Source organism: Panthera tigris, chromosome A1, assembly GCF_018350195.1.
Source record: "Panthera tigris isolate Pti1 chromosome A1, P.tigris_Pti1_mat1.1, whole genome shotgun sequence".
Lineage (NCBI taxonomy): Eukaryota > Metazoa > Chordata > Mammalia > Carnivora > Felidae > Panthera > Panthera tigris.
Genome location: NC_056660.1, coordinates 73,732,931 through 73,752,565, shown reverse-complemented (window position 1 = coordinate 73,752,565; position 19,635 = coordinate 73,732,931). Strand labels below are relative to the sequence as shown.

The following is a 19,635-nucleotide window of genomic DNA, read 5'->3' as shown; positions in this document are numbered from 1 at the left end:
TGTTGGTGCATGAATACCCAGAAGCGAAATTGCTAGGCTGTATGGTAATTCTAGTTTTACTTTGGGGGGAAGTTCCATACTGGCTTTCATAGTGGCCACTCCAGTTTACATTTCTATCAAACGGTGCCTGAGGGTTCCCTTTTCTCCACATCCTCTCCAACACTTGTTATTTCTTGTCTTTTTTGATACTAGCCATTCTGACATGTGTGAGGTCATGGATGGATTATGCTAAATGAAATAAGTCAGACAGAGGAAGACGAATAACATATAATTTCACTTACGTGTGTAATCTAAAAACAATACAAATGAACAAGCAAGAGAGAACAGAAACCGACACATAAATACAGAGAACAAGCTGGCCGTTGCCAGAGGGGTAGGGGGGTAGGGGTTGAGCACAATAGGTGAAGGAGATTAAGGGGTTCAAGCTCCCAGTTATAAACGAAAGAAGTCACAGGGGTGTAACGTACAGCACAGGGAATACAGTCAACAATGCAATAATAACTCTGCGTGGTGACAGATGATAAGTAGACTTCTCAGGGTGATCATTTTGTCTACAGATTATGCTCATACATGTTGAATCCCTACATGGTACACCTGAAACTAATATAACATTATATGTCAATGGTACTCCAATAAATAAATAATAAAAACACCTTGCAGCCCCAGACCAGCATGCTGCTTACCTTCCCAGGGCTCACCTGACATGAATACCAGGTATCCCAGACTTTCTACACTGGGTGCTCCAGGCTCCTACCTATGTTGACGCCCTATTCTTTCTGCGTGCCTGCCTTCCTTCCAAGTGTTTCTTCCACAGTCCGTCCAAAGCTGTACCGTCCTGAAGTGAACACTACCCACTGCAGGTGCCCCGCCCCGTCTCCACTGGACCCCAACCCTGGAGTCCGACTGTGGCTCATCTGTGCCATAAAGGTTCCTTCTTGCTTGCTCAGCACCTACATTTCTGTTCTGGGAAAGCCAGCAAGATTCCCTGCCCTTTCCTGGCCTGGAACTCCAACTCCCCCAAAGAAGTCAGAGCCCTAGCTTTCCTGGAGAGGGTCCTGACCAAGGCTGTCCATCCTTAGCTACACACCATGAGTCCTAGCTTACCTTAAAGCTCATCAGTACTTTTTAATTATATTATAACTGTGATTTGTGTTAAACCTCACGTATTTAAATTGCTCTGTGGGTCCCGACATATATATATATATATATATATATATATATATATATATATATATATTTTCCTATATGTAATATAGAAATATATATTACAATATTTAGATTATTTTTCAGGAAAGATGCTTAGATGGTTATAAGCTGGATTGCTAGGCACATTAGCATGTGCCCTAAAACATGAATGCATACTATCAATTTATATTACAAAACTGTATGTAGCAATTTGCATTTCCATTGTCATTAAGTGAGAATACTGTTTTGCCCATAATTATGCCAGTATTATATGTTGTGTCAATCATTTCAATAAGAGAGAAATAGTGTCTTACTGTTTTAATTTGTATTCCTATGAGTAGTCATGAAGTGGAATATATTTTCACGTGTTTATAAACATTCTAAACATTCTCTATATTTTCTTCTATGGCTTGCTTATTTATCTATCCTTTATCCTTTATCATATATATATATATATATATATATATATATACATATCCCCCAAGGAGCTATTTGCAAATAATGACTATTGATTGCTTTAAGTGCTACAACTAATTTCTCTCAGGCTGTTTCGATATTTCGTAAAAATACATTTAAAGACAGTGATATTTTTCATTGATTATTTATTATTAAATCTCTCTGACTCTCCGAGTATTTGTTCCACTACCTCTGAGGTTATCGTACGTCACAGGTCTTATCAAAATGATTACCTTATTTCAAGCTTCAAATGAAACTCTTTCATCTCTCAGCAACCCTATTTGTAGCTGTCTTGGATTTTTCAATCCCCAACCCCAGTGTGACAGTATTTGAAGACAGGATGTGTAAGAATATTGTAGAATATTATAGAATGTTTTATAGAGTTTGAAAGACGATCAAGAATAACTTTACCAAGGTCCATGAGGACCCAATGGCAAGAGAGCGTTTCAGTATTTATTTTACTAGCACTTTTTTTTTAACTTTATTCATTTTTTGAGAGAGAGAGAGAGAGAGAGAGAATGGGGTAGGGGCGGAGAGAGAGGGAGAGAGAGAGAGAGAGAGAATACCAAACCGACTCCACACCACCAGCGCAGAGCCCGACACGGGGCTCAAACTCACAAAGCGTGAGATCATGATCTGGGCCGAAATCAAGAATCAGACGCTTAACCCACTGAGCCACCCAGGTGCCCTTGAACTAGCACTTTTGATACCAAGTTGCTTGTGTTCCATAATGGCCTTGCCTATAAGAAATTCCTTCATATTTTATAAAAACACATGAGCTTTCTTTTATAAATAAAAGTGAGTAGGTAAAAAATGGAATGTTTGTTCATGAAAAGGAATATGCTGCCATATATCTGGTTGAGCCTCTCTCTGTCTGTAACATATTTATGTATTGTACTAATCTATATCCTTAACTGCTTCCTTAATGCATTTTTTTCTGCATTTGTATTCATTTCCCTGAAAAGTTGGTTATGTGACTTACCTGAAAAGCTCTGCTGTGTGAATTAGGCCACGTTTCTCTACACGTATCATTTACATGTCGAACTTCCCATCCTTATCTGAAACCTTCTTTATCCAAATTAAGGCTCTGACCTCTTTCCATTTTGCTAATTGAGGTGTAACAATATCAGAATTAATATTCTCTGATTCACGAGGATGAGGGAAAAAAAGTCTCCTGTGTAACCGGACCAAAATGTAATAATTACTCGCCTGCATTAAATGGTTTATTTTGTGGCTGCGTTGCAAGTTTTATGTTTAGAGGATTTGTTAAATCACAGAGAATCAGTTTTAGGAGGTAACAAGTTTCAACAAAAAATGTGAATAATAGGTTGAATTTCCTCCAGATGCCAGGGAACTCCATAATGGAAAGTGTTTTCTAATTTCACGGGAGAGAGGTAACGGAAAGACAAGCAGCTGAGAAAACTTTATTTACAATAAGTAAGGTCTGCAAGGCATAGATAGGTATATATATATACATATATATATATATATGTATATATATATATAGCTCAACCTCTCTCTCTCTCTCTCTATATATATATATGTATACTATATATACTATATATATGTATACTATATATAGTATATATATACATGTATATAGTATATATATGTATTTATATATCAACCTCTTTACAATAAGTAAAACTTTATTTGCAATATGTAAATAAATATATTTTATGTATTATATGTAAATATATATTTATATGTAAATATGTAAATATATATCAACCTCTTTATTTACAATATGTAAAACTTTATTTAAAATATGTAAATATGTAAATATATCAGCCTTTTTATTTGCAATATGTAAAACTTTATTTATAATATGTAAGGTCTGCAAGGCATAGATAGGTATATATATATATATCAACCTCTCTCTCTATATATATATATCCTCTATAAATATATCTATATCTATAATGTATATCTGTAGATCTTTACAAATATAGAGATATCTATACAAATATCTCTATATACCATATGTTACATAGATACTATATAAGTACCTAGGATTATATAATAGATAGATATAGATATAAAGTTAAATTATAAATAAGTTCAAGCTTTTGTGTTACTATTTATTTACTAATTTTATTTATATTATATTATTTTATATCATATGTATTTATCGTAGAGTCTGGGAGCACGCTGACAAAATGAAGGAAAAAAATCTGGATGCCTGTTAAATATTTTTATATATTATAATGTATTCTCTTAATCAGAAACATGATTTTTAATTTGTATTAAGCAACATGACATCCGTTATTTCTGACTAATTATGCAGATAGGATTATATAAGAGAACTGATGCTGGGTTTGCCATGAAGAGAAATTTATCTACAAGGAAAAGATGAATTATACATTCAGATGAAGATTCTGTCCCTGTATTAGGATTTCAGAAGGGAAAGAATGTGAGCATGTCTCCTCTCACTGGTTTTCTGGAATAACCATTTTAAGTGGGAACCAACATTGTATTCCTCAATTAGACTAAAATGCAAATACCATTATTAGTAATTTTCACCACGGTTCTTTATGAGGTGATGTTTCAGTGGCAGAATAAGGCAATAAAATATCATGAGACTCCTATTTGCAGATTTACTCAGTACATTGAGTTCAGCTTGTTGTCGTTATTATGTCTTCAAAGAGCACCACATCTGTAATAGAGGCTGGGCTCCCACATTCTGTATCACGTAAAGTAAAAAGACTAGGGAAACATCTGAATAATTTAAAATAGATAAGGGCTAAGTATCCTCGCCTACCCTAAGTGTCTGTAGAATTGACTTCAACAGTCCTGCCAAGTTCCATTTTAATTTTCCACAGTCATCCAATTATGGATCTGAAAAATCAACCAGACGTGGTGATATATTATTTTTTTCTGCTTAGAGCTTTCCAAGTGATTTCTTGTACATCATCCTGCACTGAGAGGTGGAGACGTTGTGACTGATGTGGATAAAATACTTAATGGCATTGATGCAGCTAGCATCATGTTCCCCTCCTAATATTCTCGCTGTATTTTCACCAGATCATGGACTGTTTTCCGTCAGTCTGAACTCTGGGGATAAAGGATCACATAAATTAGATGGAGGTTAGCGGTTCTCAATCCTAGTTCCATTTTTAAATCTGAGATAATATTTTAAAAATACAAACCAAGCCCCATCTCTAGGGACCTGCCGCAATCGACTGGGGATTGACTAAATCGGAGCTGCACAAAAGTTGTTTTCAAAAGTTCCCGCAGGGAATTTTTTATGAGTAGCCAGAGTTAGCGAGAAATAATCTGAACGATTTTCTTCTTTTCTTTTTGTTTTCTGAGACTATCAGCTCAAAACACCTTTATTAAAAATAAACCCAGGACACCTAGAGGACTCAGATAAGCATCCAACTCTGGAATTCGGTTCAGGTCATGATTCTGTGGTTTGTGAGTTCGAGGCCCGCGTGCTCATCTGGTGTGCTGACAGCTCGGGGCCTGCTTGGAATCCTTTCTTTCTCCCTCTGTCTCTGCCCCTCCCCTGCTTGTGCTTTCTCTCTCTTTCAAAAATAAATAAATAAACTTTCAGCTCCTGAAAGGCATCGTGGAGGGTGGTTTTCCTCCAGGATGCATTCCTAAATTCCCCACGCCAAATTAGGATCTTCCTCCCTCCCCTAAACTCAATAGGACCCTCTTCATCTACCTCCACGGACTCGCTTACCCAAATTAACCTGATATTATTACAGCTATGTCGTGAAGATTACAACTCTTAGCAAATTACATTCTTAGAAGGCGGGTCTCGCTTTTTATTTGTTTTATCTTACCAATAATGCTTCCCAGGACCTTTCCCAAAGTAAGAACGTTCATGGATATTTTTATGAAATTTAATTGGATTAAAATGATCTTGGCACAATACAATAGCAATACAAAACATAATTTCATTCGTTCATTCGCAAGCTATTAAAAGTACTACATATTCTTTTTAATAAAGTTTATGAAAAGGCCATTTTAGCACTTTCTTTAATTAAAAAAAAGCTTGTTAGCTTCAGGAAAATTATTCTTTAATTCATCTATTTATAGCTTTTTATATGGAAAAATAGACCTGAAATCTAAATGTCTATCTATCGTGGGGCGCCTGGGTGCCTCAGTCGATTAAGCGACGGACTTCAGCACAGGTCATGATCTCCCAGTTCTGGAGTTCGAGCCCCGCATTGGGCTCCGTGGTGACAGTTCAGAGCCTGGCGCCTGCTCTGGACTCTGTCTCCCTCTCTGCCCTTCCCCCACTCATGCTCACTCTGTCTCTCTCTTGCTCTCACACAAAAATAAATAAACAGTAAAAAAATAAATAATAAATAAATGTCTATGTTATGTACCGTATGTTCATAACCTTGTAGTTTCTCTGCTTATTTTTCTTTTTGATTCGTAGGCACTCTTCATAAAATGCAGAGAAGAGCCTTTCTCCGCCATATGGGTTACAAAGAGTTTTCGGTGTTTACCCGTTTGTTTTCTTTTTACTCTTGGTATACTATTTTTGCCACACTCTGTTTTGATGTAGTGAAATTGATCGAGGAGTTAAATTTATTCATCTCTCTCTTTGGATGGTCTCACTTCTGGGTCCTGTTTAGAAAAAGCTTTCTTCCTAAATGGCTTTTGAAATCACCCCTGCTTCTAGTTTCTGTCCTTTCTGTGCCAGCCTGGGCGCCCTACACTGAGAACTGAGGCGCCATGGGCCGGATGGGCGTGATGCGTGGGCTTCCAATTGAAACAGTGCATTTGACTGCTTTCAGCGTGTGTCGCGTACCTCGGTGCCCAGCTGCGAATGGTAAATAGACGGATTTGCTTACACCTCGTCTTTACGTAGTATAGGATTCCGTAGTATTCATGGTATGGCTCTGTGGCTGTACCACAATTTAATGTATTCTTTCGTCCGTTCGCTCCCTCTCTGCTGATGGCCACTTAATTTGTATGAATGGACTGTCTGTCTGTATATATGTATGTATTTTTAAATTCTAGTTACCACGGAATGTAACACCAGTTTCAGGCGCGACACATCACCCTGGGCTCATCATGACAAGTGCAGTCCTCAATCCCCGTCATCTATTACACTCATCCCTCCCACCTCCATCTCCTCTCTGGTAACCATCAGTGTGTTCCCTAAGGTTAAGGGTCTGTTTCTTGGTTTGCCTTTCTCACTCTCTCTTTTTATTTCCTCCTGTGCTGTTTGTTTTGTGTCTTAAATTCCACAGATGAGTGTTTGTCTTTATTTCCTTCCTCTTCCTTCCCCCTCTCCTCTTCTTCTTCTTTTAATTGTAATGAATGCATTGTCATAATCAACCTTTTATTCACGTAAGATAGAATTCTAGGCACACGTTATTATTGGGTAGTAGATTATCAGATTAGAGAGACTTTAAATCTAATATGGTACCTACCTATCTTTCAAAAAACCCACGATGTTTCATTTTTGATAGTTACTGCGCTAAATGCTAGTCCATTGGCCATTTGCGTACTTTCTGTGAACTGCACGTTTATATTTTTGACAGATTTTGCGTTAGTTTGTTTATATTCTTGTACTTACTTGAACTCTTTGTGAAGTATATCATCCAATTTCAATGTTCTACATGTGTCACAGATATTAGGTGGAAACCTCTTCCGTGTTTTTTTTTCTTTTTGCCATTAAAACGTTTTAACTTCTTATGAATAACCTTTGACAACATCTGTTTTAATATCTTCTCCATTTTTTCACTTGTTCAGAAGAGCTTTCCAATCTGTGTGTTACAAAAATATTCTTTATTTTTCCCAATAATTATGATACACTTCTTAATCTTATCCGATCTAAAACTTATTTTTAATACATTTGTATAAGCTATTTGCCTCAAAATATTTACTGAATAATCTATTTTCTAATGTGCTACATTCATATATTTACTGGAATAAATTATAACTGTATAATATTTTGTGAAGAATTTTCAGTATTATCCAATTGTAAATGAGTCATAGTAGCTATATAGTTTAATAACTGTTGGTTTGTTGCTGCTTATGCTAGTTAGCTGTATCATCGGAATCATACTATATCCATACTATATTCTTCTCCTTTTGTGAGGAGGTATTAGGGAGGAGTGAAGAATCAAATCCTGGTAGATTCCTTTATGTCTCTGGTAAATAACTGCGTGGGCTTTCTCCTCTTCCTTTCAGACAACTTCCCCAGAACTACAGGATATCACAAAGACTTTAAAGAATTTTTTCCATTCACGAAACATTTTAAATTCATTATCTGTGAAATGACATTTTTAGATTTGGTGTCCAAAGTATGGGGCTACAGATTACAGATGAGAGCTGAGGTCACCCTTGGGGACCAGGAGACCCACTAAGCAGACACTGTTGTCATCAAGGCTAAAGATAATGGAAGCCTGCCGTAGAACAGGGGCGGTGGGAGGGAGGGAATGACTCAGGTGCCCAAACCCTTCCTCTGTGCTAGGACTATGGGATTGGCCCCTTGGATGAGACACCGGTTAGCTAGAGCAGAGGTGGCCCAGGCTCCACTGGATGCAGTGGACAGCCCCTTTCCTTGCGACCAGATCTGACTTCAGGTTGTTTAACTTCTATAAAAAAAAAAAAAAAAAAAAAAAAAAAGTTTATTCTCCTTTCCCCTCAGATCCATGGTTCTTTCCAGCATACCATCAGGACAACACTCTAAAACTTCTGGGTCATAATGGTATTCAGACTACTTGTAGCAACATCTCTCCCTGCATTAGGAGTATTTGTCCATTGCTATGGGTGTGTCGGTCTTAATATATGTTTAATTTTGTGTATAATCTCTTCTGTAGACCTAAGGTAAAACACTGGAATGGATGATGTTAGTTAAGAGAACTCTAAAATCTTTAATCATCGTGAGGGATGGGAAAATAGCAGCCTGAGCCATTATGCTAATTGGGTTTGTTAAAACACAGCAAAGTTACTGTAAATAAATGCTCGCAAATGTTCTTTTATGTAACATAAGTGATATAACAGCCAACACTCTTACAATGACTTACTAAAGCAGTAGTTAGGAAGCTCCATGCGTGACTGAAAATTGAATTTCTTGAACTCAAACTGCCAAAATGTATTTAGAAAATATGAAAAGGGCTTAAATGTATGCTATTTTTACAAAAAAAAAAAAGGAATCAGGTACAATTGTCTCAAAATTCGAATCTGACTGCTATACCAGCTTTTAAGTAAGATCTACTTAATAGTAAGAAAATACTTTGGAATATCTCTGTACCATTATATTTCAGTCTTCCTGTTGCTAGAAATATCTGAGCTGATGATGCATAAATTTCTTTAAGTTGAGAATTTGAACATTTTTATTAGATATGGCATAATTCAAAACAAATGGTAGACTTAGATTAGTCCCAAAGACACTTTATTAATTCATAGTTAATCAAGTAGCTTGGGTTTTGCTTTGTTTTGCTTTGCTTTATTTTGTTTTGTTGCTAAGTGTGCGCTCAATTTTCCCTTTTGTCTTTATTAGGATGATGACTTCTCTGCTTCAGTCTCTGCTAAAGATACAAAACTGTTTTGCAGTGTTCTTTTCCAGTTTCCCACAAAGCAGAATTTTCCCAGCCCTTTTTAAAATCAGAAACTACCATCAGACCAGACGGAAGCATGTAGGTTCAGACACTGAATTCTGTAAAAATGATGCTAACACACTGAAATCTTTGCCTCCTCTGATCCTGGTCCATGATTGTGGGTGGTTTTGTGGACACGTACCTGAATCATTGAAAACTGCTTTTATGACGTATGTGTGGCATAGACTAATGAAGGTAGGACATTTTTTTAACCTAAAAATAGGAAGAGAGATTTGCTAAATATCTGAATAAAAACCTGTACATTTGTACATTTTTCTTAAGAAAAATCAGTATTATAAGTTGATTCATTGTATCCATCTATTTATTTTGGGGGTTGCACAAACCATCAGAGCTTTTAAACTTGTGTGGCTATGGCACTTTTTCATGAATAATCACGTGAAAACAGAAGTAAATGAGTAAAAGTCACATGGATTTGAATATCCTCTTAAAATTTTCAGAAACAAACACTCATGCAGATGATTAATCCTGATCTTCTAGGGTTTTTTCGTTGTTTTTTTTTTTTTTAGTTGTTGAGAATTTATATTTACTTAAAACTCAGAAATCCTTTTTGTCCCATTCACTTTCTTGAAACGCATGCCTACTCAAGTACGTTACAAGTTATATCAGTGGAATTATGCTTTTATAAAGTTTCAATTGCATAAACATCTCAAAAAATTTTGCCGCAAAAAATAGACATATTTTTATGTGTTTTTAGCACTTTGAATCAAGAAAATTAAAGCATTTTAAGCATCAGTTTCTTCAACTTTAAAGTCAGCGTAGAACTATCCATGTTTTAGGCTCATTGCATAAATTACATGGGATAAACTATAAAATATATGACATTTCTGAAATGCTTAGTAAATAAAATCTATGACTAAGCATTATTATTTTTTTAATGACATGACAGATATCGATGGCTTCTTACTCTTGTGTTTTTTAATAGGTGACATGGGATGTCCATATATTTCTGGGTAGATAATAAATTTAATTAATTGTTACAAAACTTTGGAGCAAACCATCAGCATCAAAGCAAGATGCGATGACCTCTGTTAAGTTATACGCTCTTATCAATATTTGACTCTCTTTTCTGCACCGAGGCTTTTCAGGAGAAAATAATTTCATCCCTGAGACTTAAGATATAACACGTCTGAGAAACTATTTGAAGAGGTAGCTCTGTGTCCACACGTTTGACTGACACCCAGAAGTCTTACCAGTAAACTTGGTGCGGCCAACGTCACGACTCTCCACCTTTGATGAAGTGCCTTGAGGTCGGAGGCAATAATGGGAGAAACACTTTTAGAATCACGGCTATTAAAAATAAATGCTGCTGTTGCAAAGATATTAGTAATTTTGAATATGCCGGAATCACAAGGAGCGGCTTTCTGATTATACAAAAATCTATTACAAGTAACGAGTGTGTATCTTGAAATCATATAAAATCTGCTATTGGTTTTGCAAATTAAAGGAATACCTACTTTTCTCTCTTATAAAAACGGCGTATTTGTTCCCACTCTTTAAAATTCCTAGAATAGCTTTCCTCCCCCTATCAGGTGCCCTTTAAGTATATAGCATTTTTGTATCGAATAAAAAGGCAACGGTCATGGACTGAGAGAGAAATGGCTTAGATCCCCAAATTAATAAAACCTTACAGAGTACTTTTAGCTGTACTTTTACTGCAGACTAGCAAACATTTTAACAAGTGGAGATAAAACTCAGGTCCATGCCTACCACATGTTAGCAGCACCTCATCGAAATGTGGAGAAAGGGGGTTATTGAGAGTTCAAATGCGGGCCAGCCCCCGCCCCTGCCAGATTAAAAGCAAGGGTAAAAGAGAAGGTCTTTCATATTTTGAAAACGAAAATAAATTCAGTGCATGTGAAATACGAACTAAAAATATTACGTGTGTAACAATTATTTGATAGATTGAGTATAACATTTCAGGGAATATGAAAGCTGTAATAAATTCCGTCAAATTGGTTCAAATATAATTATGTCAATTATACTTCACAGAAGCCTGTGCTCCAGCTTCATGGTCAGTGGTTTTATTGTTTGTAATATGCCAGTCTATGCTTTTCTCTATTCTGCACATGGAAATTCTCTGCAGAATCCTGTAATGTATAAAGCAAATTCGTGCTCAAGATATATTCCTTAAACTATGATCTAATGGGCCTAAATCACCTTAAAACAGGGCCGATTAATAAGTAATATGTGCTGATTTTGCATTATGTATTTTGCGGTCTTAGAAAATATTTAGTATTCAGCATGAAATTATGTTCTTGTTTTATTCCATGATTTGAGCCACCAGGCACAGGTGCCGTTAGGTAACCAAAATATAAGTAACTGATGCAGACGCTTGAAGGAAAAGTAGTTGTTTGTGAAACAAACAAAAGCATCAGTTTTACCTTTGGTCTTTAAAAAAAAGCATATTAATGAGTGTGGTAAATGAAAGGGTTTACTGCTCCTACTCATATTTCGGCTGATGTGACGCCCTTATGTTTGAGATCTCAAGCAGCAAATCTACTAAAATCCATATTGCAAGCAAAAATGACTAAAGGCATATTGTACTCAAGTTATGAAATGAGAATATGAAGATATATTTGTAAGTCACCAGGAACATCATTCTCCAAAGTAGAAATGCCTTGTTTCTGTTCTTGGTCTCTTATATTAAGTGGATTTCATAGGGAAAGAGCTATGAAAGGTTGGAAGAGAATTATTTAGTCATAATAATATTTCAGGAACAGGATTTTAAACTTGGCATAGTCAATGACGCTCAATTTACACACATATATTACATGCCCAACGTGACACCGAGTAAACAGAAAATATATATACATATATATACTCTCATGTCCATGATTTTCAATTGCGTAACCTTGAACGATTTACCTTGAAATATTTTAAGATTCACTGAATATTAATAGAGTCTTAAATGTAATAGTACATACGCATGCACTAATCCAAATAGCCATACATTGCGTGCATTCTACAAAGATTAGTTTATTTTCACTTTCCACAAGGGAAAAAGAAATGATAGGTTTTGTTTTTGCTTTTGTTTTCGTTTTTCCTATGGCTTCCTAACCAGCAGGGAAAATAAGAGCTCCATGTAAATAAAAATCTCAATATTTCACCTGGCCCACATTGTTCTTCAACAGAAACGGCCCATCGCGTGCTAAGCACACGAAGGTTCATTTTGCACTACCAGCCATTTTCGGGGAATGAGATTATGGTTTTCTATGTCCTTTGCTGTCTTAGGCTGTTGCTAGACCTACTGTCGGAGGATTTATTTCAGTGGAGGGGTGTGCACATCAGGACAAAGTTTGAGCAGTGATAGGAGAACCCCTCACCCAGCGCACTGCCTAGCTTGGATTTCTTCCCCACGGCCCGCGTGTCCTGACCTGTAGTCCGCACAGCAGTGATGGCGGCAGATGCTGCTGGAGAGAGTTGTTTGATGAACTTGGAGACCTTCTTCAATCGGCTTCACTGTTCTTTTCTCTGCTATCTTTTCTCTTTGGTCATCTTGAAGGCAAACAAAAGAACAAACAACTCGGCGCGAGTTTAGGCTCATCCCTCTGCCCACCCCGCTCTTACCCTACTTGGGGGTTTATACCACTTCTCCGTTAGGTGACATTGGCATTGGAAACAAAAGAAGGCAAAAGCACATTCAGTTCATTTTAAAAACATACGCTGCGGTGCCAACGTGCACTGTGTTTGCGTGTTTTTAGAGACAGAGGTAAATTTATTCGGGAAAGTGGCAGCAAAGGAGATGATTTTCGCCACTAGCACAAGACCTTATTTGCAGTTGCCTAACTGCATTTCTTGGAATTAAGTGTATCTCTGAAGCCAGCCACCTACAAAAAATCTGGGTAAAACTACACATGTTTCTAGCAAGGCTTCCATATCAGATCGTGATTTAAAACTCTACACACAGACCCGTAACATCCCATCATTTATAAGACCCCAGACTCGGGAAACGGAAGGCTCCGGGAGGCATGCTGGAAGTTTGGAGAGACCCTCACCTTGTGCACCTTGACCTCCTGAACCAAAGCTGACGGCCAGTCAGTTGTAAGCCTTCAGTTGTGCTCCGGTCCAAAAGCTGACATGTGAGCATTAGTTGTGGTGACAGGCTGCTCTAACTTGGCTGTCATCTGGCCCATTTTCTACACAAACCATCAACATAATTCACTCTAAAGGGCTCTCTGAGAGGGCCTAATGCTTTTTCTTTCTTCCCTTGTACAGTGCAGAATTTAGGACAGCTTATTTTAATTTGATGAGCTGCACTATGATCTAATAAGGGACAGCTGTGGCAGCTAAGTCCCCAGGCTATTTATTGTCAATTAGAATGAATCCTAAATAAACTCCCTTCATTCTAAACTTGACCCATTCTTGAACAGTAGACAAAAATGGCACTTAGCAAAGGAGACGTGGGGAAGCGGAAGAAAGGGCCGATGGAATGTAAAACCTATGAAAGAGAGGACTCTTCAAATACAATTAGAAGGATGCGCGGTGATAATGACATTTTGATGTCAAATAATTGCTATTGAGATTGTGGTATTGGGGAAGATATCCATGGGGGGAACGCAAGAGAATATCAAGCTGTCAAATAAAATGTATTGTGTTGTTAGAGTCAAGCTAAAAATAAATCTATTTTATATGAAGGAGAAAAGTCTGGATTCAAATATAGACGATAAAGTGGCGTAGAGCAGGGGATTACAAATCCTTTCTGCCCGTTGTCCATAATAGATAAACATTTTCCAGACAGACCTAAGACCCCAGGACACAAATCCATATATAGATCTGTTAAAATAAATTCTCCTGCAATAATAGTGATTTTCCCCGGTGTGATGAACTCTTTGTTTGTAGTCTCTTTCATCCCCCTCATAAAAAGAAAATGCTGATCACAACTCACCAAAGTGATTTTACCACCCCTTCAACAGTCAGAACCCACAATTTGAAACACAGTACTCCAGAACCAAGGAAGAATATGCAAAAAGGAAATTTCCAAAGAATAAGCGTTTTGAAATACTGATCATCAGAGGGGACTTAACAGCCCATTGAAGAAGTAAAAGTATATTCTGGCAACACTGTGTGCTGCTTCCTTGAGTGTGAAGGGCATGGTGGAAAGCAGAGAGAGGAAGGAAACATCATAGTGTGGGACCGTGGCCCATAAGCATAGCTGTGTATTATTTTCTAAGCACTTCTCACTTAAGCATATAAAATATGAAATGATAATTTCTTAGTGTCCTGGGCACCCTTCATATGAATAAATGCTAGAAGAGACAAGGGATGCCATATAAAATCAAGAGACTAAGTGCCGGAGTCCAGCCCCAGCAGGTCCAGGGGTTCCCGAAGGATGAACGGCGTCGGCGAAAGTAACAAATGGATACAGACAACAGCGGCGTGTTAGACCGGCCACTTTCTTGTGGCAAACGTGGCATTCATTATATTTGTCAGCAATTTCCTTGTAGCGAGCGTCATCTATGTTTCTTAGCATTACCTAATTTTAAAAACGTTCCTTTGTGTAATCACCCATTAAGGAATATCGTGATTATTTCTTTGTAACGTTCCCTCCTGCTCTCTGCTTATTGATTCATTTCTTCATATTACTTTCCTTATGTATCCACATTTATTTATAGTCTATAAAGAGTTTGCTTTGCTATTTTCATGAAAGATCGTCTAGCTCTCAACACCTCAAGTGGAATGTTTACAGGGACATGACTTCTTAATTGTTCCTTTGAACCGTTTGCGGTACAAGGAACAAAAGTATTCGCTTTGGTCTGGGGTGCCGGGAGGGAGCCAAGAGGGCCCTGGGAACCCATGCCTTATGCGCTCCCAGAGAGACAATGTATATCTAGGAACTAACGAACCATTCTGTACCTTAACCCACCAGGTCTAGTTATGCTCTGGAATGCCTCTGGGGGCCAAGTGGGCCTAGGGGTTGGAGTAGCTTGTATCCATGGATACATTCCTTTGTTGCTGGAGTGGGGATTCCGAACCCATTTGTCCCCCTCCTTAGCTGGGAAACATATGGGGCTATCCTTCCTTTAGGTAGAGGACGGGCGGGCAGGGGTGGCACCGGCTGGATATAAGGTTTCTTTTTTGTCCTGGGGGTCATCCCCAGAAAATATCCCCGAGTTTGCCCCCATGGGTTTCTTTTGAATCATCAATGCCAATTGGACCATGGGGATGGCCATGATGAGTAAGAGGAGGGATACCAGTAGCTTCCCATTTGGAGGGTCGCTGTGCGTTGCCCTTCCACCAACCACCCGGGCTGTGCCATCAGGAAGCTGGATGGATGGGTTCCCGGCAACTAAGGAGCCTACGATGTGAGTAGATGTAAGCCAAATGATTCTCCCATTTTGGTGAAATATAAGACACTTATTTTATTTTTTAATGTTCATTTATTTATTTCGAAAGAGAGCAAGCAGGGGAGGGGCAGAGAGAGAGAAAAAGAGAGAGAGAGAGACAGAGACAGAGAAAGAGAATGCCAACCAGATTCTGTGATGTCAGTGCAGAACCTGACTCCGGGTTCACTCTCATGAACCATGAGATCATGACCCGAGCCGAAATCAAGAGTCAGACACTTAACTGCCTGAGCCACCCCGGTGCCCCTAAAACATAAGACTTTTAAAGGGACTTTTAAAGTTTGCTGGAATTACATGGAGATTGCACAACAGTTTTGAAAGTTATTGTAAGGGCAGAACTGACAAGTAGAATTGTTTAAAGGGATCAGCTCTCCCTGGTGGAGGACCAAATCTGTCATAGGGCTGTCATTTTGTAATACTTGCTGTGGATACCTTTGTCTTTCAGACAGACCCAGGACCGAGCTGAAGTCAGCTGTCTCTCCCAAGGGGCTTCTGCCTACTGGTAAAAGATACCATTGAAGTCCACCTTTCTGCAGGTCCTGCACAAAAATTCATTGTCCTCAGCCCAGTGGGGTCAAGAGCCTAGAATTTATTTGTAGTTTCCTCAGCCCAAAGGATCTCCAGAGCCTTTATTAATGGGCTAGGTCTTAAACTCTGAACACTGTCTTTATTCACCTGCATGTAAGCTCTATATCAGTCCTTTTGGCTTCTTTTATATTAGAAAATAATAAGTGTCAAGAAATAAGAAACGGGTCATATCTAAGCCGTGAAGTCTAAATATGATTTGGAAAATAACTAATCCTCATTTTCCACAGATTTTTCCAAATTACAGATGCCAACAAGAAGATATTTTCAGTGCCTCAGTCATCTGCCAAAATGGAAGTGCCTTTGGGGAAGACAACAGATTTTCTGATGCTTCTCCTTGCAGTGAAAATGGAACTCATAGTTCATAGGCAAAACCAAAGGTGCGACATCCCAACTTATATAGTAATATGCCTTTTACATGTGTTGGGGAGGAGACGTTTCACTCGACTTTCCAATGTTCATTTGGTTGGTGTAAGAATGAAATTGACATGAGACAGATAAACCGAGAAAACCGAATTCACTCAGGTATGGATGAGAGCTCTGTAAAGTAGTAGCGCCAGGCAGTCAAGCAGTCGAGGTTTAAATGCCACCCAGAGCTAAGGAGAAGGGGGTAGGGGTCTGGGACTTCAGAGGGAAGGGAGAAAATTGATAGGAAGATGAAAAAGGGTGAATGTTTGGTCAACAAATGTTTTCTGGGCCAGGCAGAAAGAACAGGGCACAGAGAGGAATTTTAACAAATAGACCCTGCTAGGTTCTGTCTCTCTTATTTACCACACCCCGTTCATATCATACTGCACTTATCTGTTGTAATACCTCCCTTTCCGGGGGGCAGATCCTCTAGCCATGCTTGTTCTGTTTGGTGATTTATACTTTTCTCCTCACAGCTCACTGCCTATCTTGGGACCTCCATCTTGACGATAAGGACTGGAGACCTTCCCAGTTCCCCAAATGTGAACCAAAGTAAACTGTGGAGATTAAGAAGCACCTCACGTAGCTATTATTTATTTTTCTACCTTGGCATCAGAAATGGAAATAAAAACATCACTGTAATGTTTGAATTTATGAAAGAGGGCAATGGGCCAATCTAGATATTGCATTATTAGTGATGAATAATAAGTGAAAGAAAACCTAAAACTTTGCTGTTCATTCTTATTTAGGAGTATTCAGAAAAGAGACTAAACCACACAGGTGCGGACACACAGACACATAGACACATGTTTAAGGAGCCACGACCTGTTTTCAAGCTGTGAATTACGCTCATTGTTTTGTTTTGTTTTGTTTTGTTTTCCTGTTTAAAAAAATATATATGAAAGGTGAAAATAACCATTATTTTTGGTGCCAGGAAAAGGCCTCTAATATTAAAACCCTAGACTCACCCCGACTCAATACTACGTAAAGAATTATGGCAATGGTTAAGAACTACACTGTATCTTCTTAATGGAATCTTATGTGGCCATTAAATACAATGAACGAATAAAAATATCCAATCACTATGATGTACACCTGAAATTAATAGGATATTGCACGTCAGTTATGCTTTAAAGACACTTATGATATAGAGTTAAGTGGAAGCTAAAACTGAAAATGTTATGGTGTCAGCATTGTAAAACAATGCATATAAGAATAAAAACACATCAACCCATTTAAAGTGAACCCTTTGTGTGGTAACATAATGGACAATTCAACTTGCTCAAAATATTAAAAGTATTTTATTTCCAAGTGTACTGCAATAGATGATAGATAGATGATAGATAGATAGATAGATAGAGCTATTCACGTGTTAAGACGATTTCCTGATCAAAATGATACATATTTAAATTTTAAAGTCCCCAATACCTTTGTATGCAAGGCATGTAAACAATTCTATTTTCCCACAAAATATAAGGCTGACACAAATGAATCTAAAATATTATTCAATTCAAATATTCAATTCAAATTCAATTCAAAATAATATTCAATTCAAATATTGTCAATATAATTAGACAAGTGTTAGTTAAAACTGCACTGTGATACCACCTGAGGGGCAGAATTTTGAGGCTGATGATTCCAAGTGTGGATGGAGGTGATGGGGAGATACAGAAACTCATACATTTCTAGTCCAACTATAAATTGCTAAAGCCGTTTGAAAGAGAAATTTCACAATATTTGGGCCAGTTGAAGATTCAACGACTCCACTGTTAGGAATATATTCTAGAACAGCAATCTCACGTATGCAGAATAAGAAGTATATAAGTGTTTTCCTTGCAGTATGCCACGCAATGATAAAAACAACTTGGAAATGCCACATTGTATCTCATTAGGGGAGTGAATGAATAATGTATCGTAAATTCAAACAAAGAAAAGCAATTAAAATGAGTGAATTTGATCTTCATATCTAAATGAATAAATCTTGAAAACAATAGTGATTGCAAAAGCAACTTGCAAAGATATTGATATCATGATAGCCTTTACATAAAACTTTAGAAAATACTACATATTTTTATAGATACTCACAACCAATACAGTCAGAGGTAAAATAAACTTAAGGATAGATGCTTTACCTGGGAAAAGAAAGAGAGAAGTGGAAGAGAATAAACCTGCAGGAACATCAACTGCATTAAAAAGGCTGAGATAATTCCCTCCCTAATTCAGTCTTTATTTCACCTGAGCTAAAACTATGTGGGCATCTGCTGTACTATTCTGCTTCTCTATATGTTCGAGATAGTTTGCCATAAAAATAAACTCATTCTATAAAGCTTTAGAAGTTTATAGCTACAATTAATGCAATGTTAACTTTAAAATATCAGTTTACCTTTCTTTACTGTTGATGGTGAGAGTTTTATCCCACATCTCACAAGAGCATTATGGAGGGTAAGTCGCATATAAGAAGCATCTGTTTACAGTAAGTGCGGGGAAAATGAGAAGTCATTGCCACGCATACTGTAAATGCAACCGCATTTCTCCCGTTTCCTTTCGCCTCCTGTATGAGAAGCGACATAACGGGAGCAGGTGCACCCAGTTACAGGTCTCGCAGCCCTGCCACACTAGCCTGAGGCTCCCCTTGGTCCTCCGTGCTGTGCCTTTTAGAAAGGGCTTCCTTGATGGAGACCCTCCTCACGGGCCCTGTGACCTTTCAGCTGGATGGAAAGTCAATCGGTCAACTCCCCAGAACAACCCCCCCCTAGGGTGGTGATGATAAAAGAAACAAAAAATCATTTGCCAATGACGCACTAGTTTCCTAAATTACTTCAGGTCTTAAAACAAAGTAACACTTGGGGCGCCTGGGTGGCTCAGTCCATTAGGCGTCCAATTTCAGCTCAGGTCATGATCTCAAGGTTGCAAGTTCAAGCCCCACATCGGGCTCTGTGCTGGCAGCTCAGAGTCTGGAGCCAGCTTTGGATTCTGCATCTCCCTCCCTCTTTGCCTCTCCCTGCTCACACTGTCTCTGTCTCTCAAGAGTGAGTAAACATTAAAAAAATAATAAAAAATAAAACAAA

General features: G+C 38.0%; 1 long non-coding RNA gene across 1 annotated transcript; it reads right to left on the bottom strand.

The window, feature by feature from the left end:
• Positions 1–4,276: 4,276 nt before the first annotated feature.
• LOC122231084 lies at positions 4,277–13,313 on the bottom strand. The gene is made up of 6 exons (XR_006208215.1): positions 13,229–13,313; positions 12,608–12,728; positions 10,424–10,474; positions 9,355–9,425; positions 7,184–7,373; positions 4,277–4,695 (listed from the first exon to the last, which is right to left on the bottom strand). It is a non-coding gene; the product is annotated as an uncharacterized LOC122231084 (long non-coding RNA).
• Between the last annotated feature and the right edge of the window lie 6,322 nt (positions 13,314–19,635).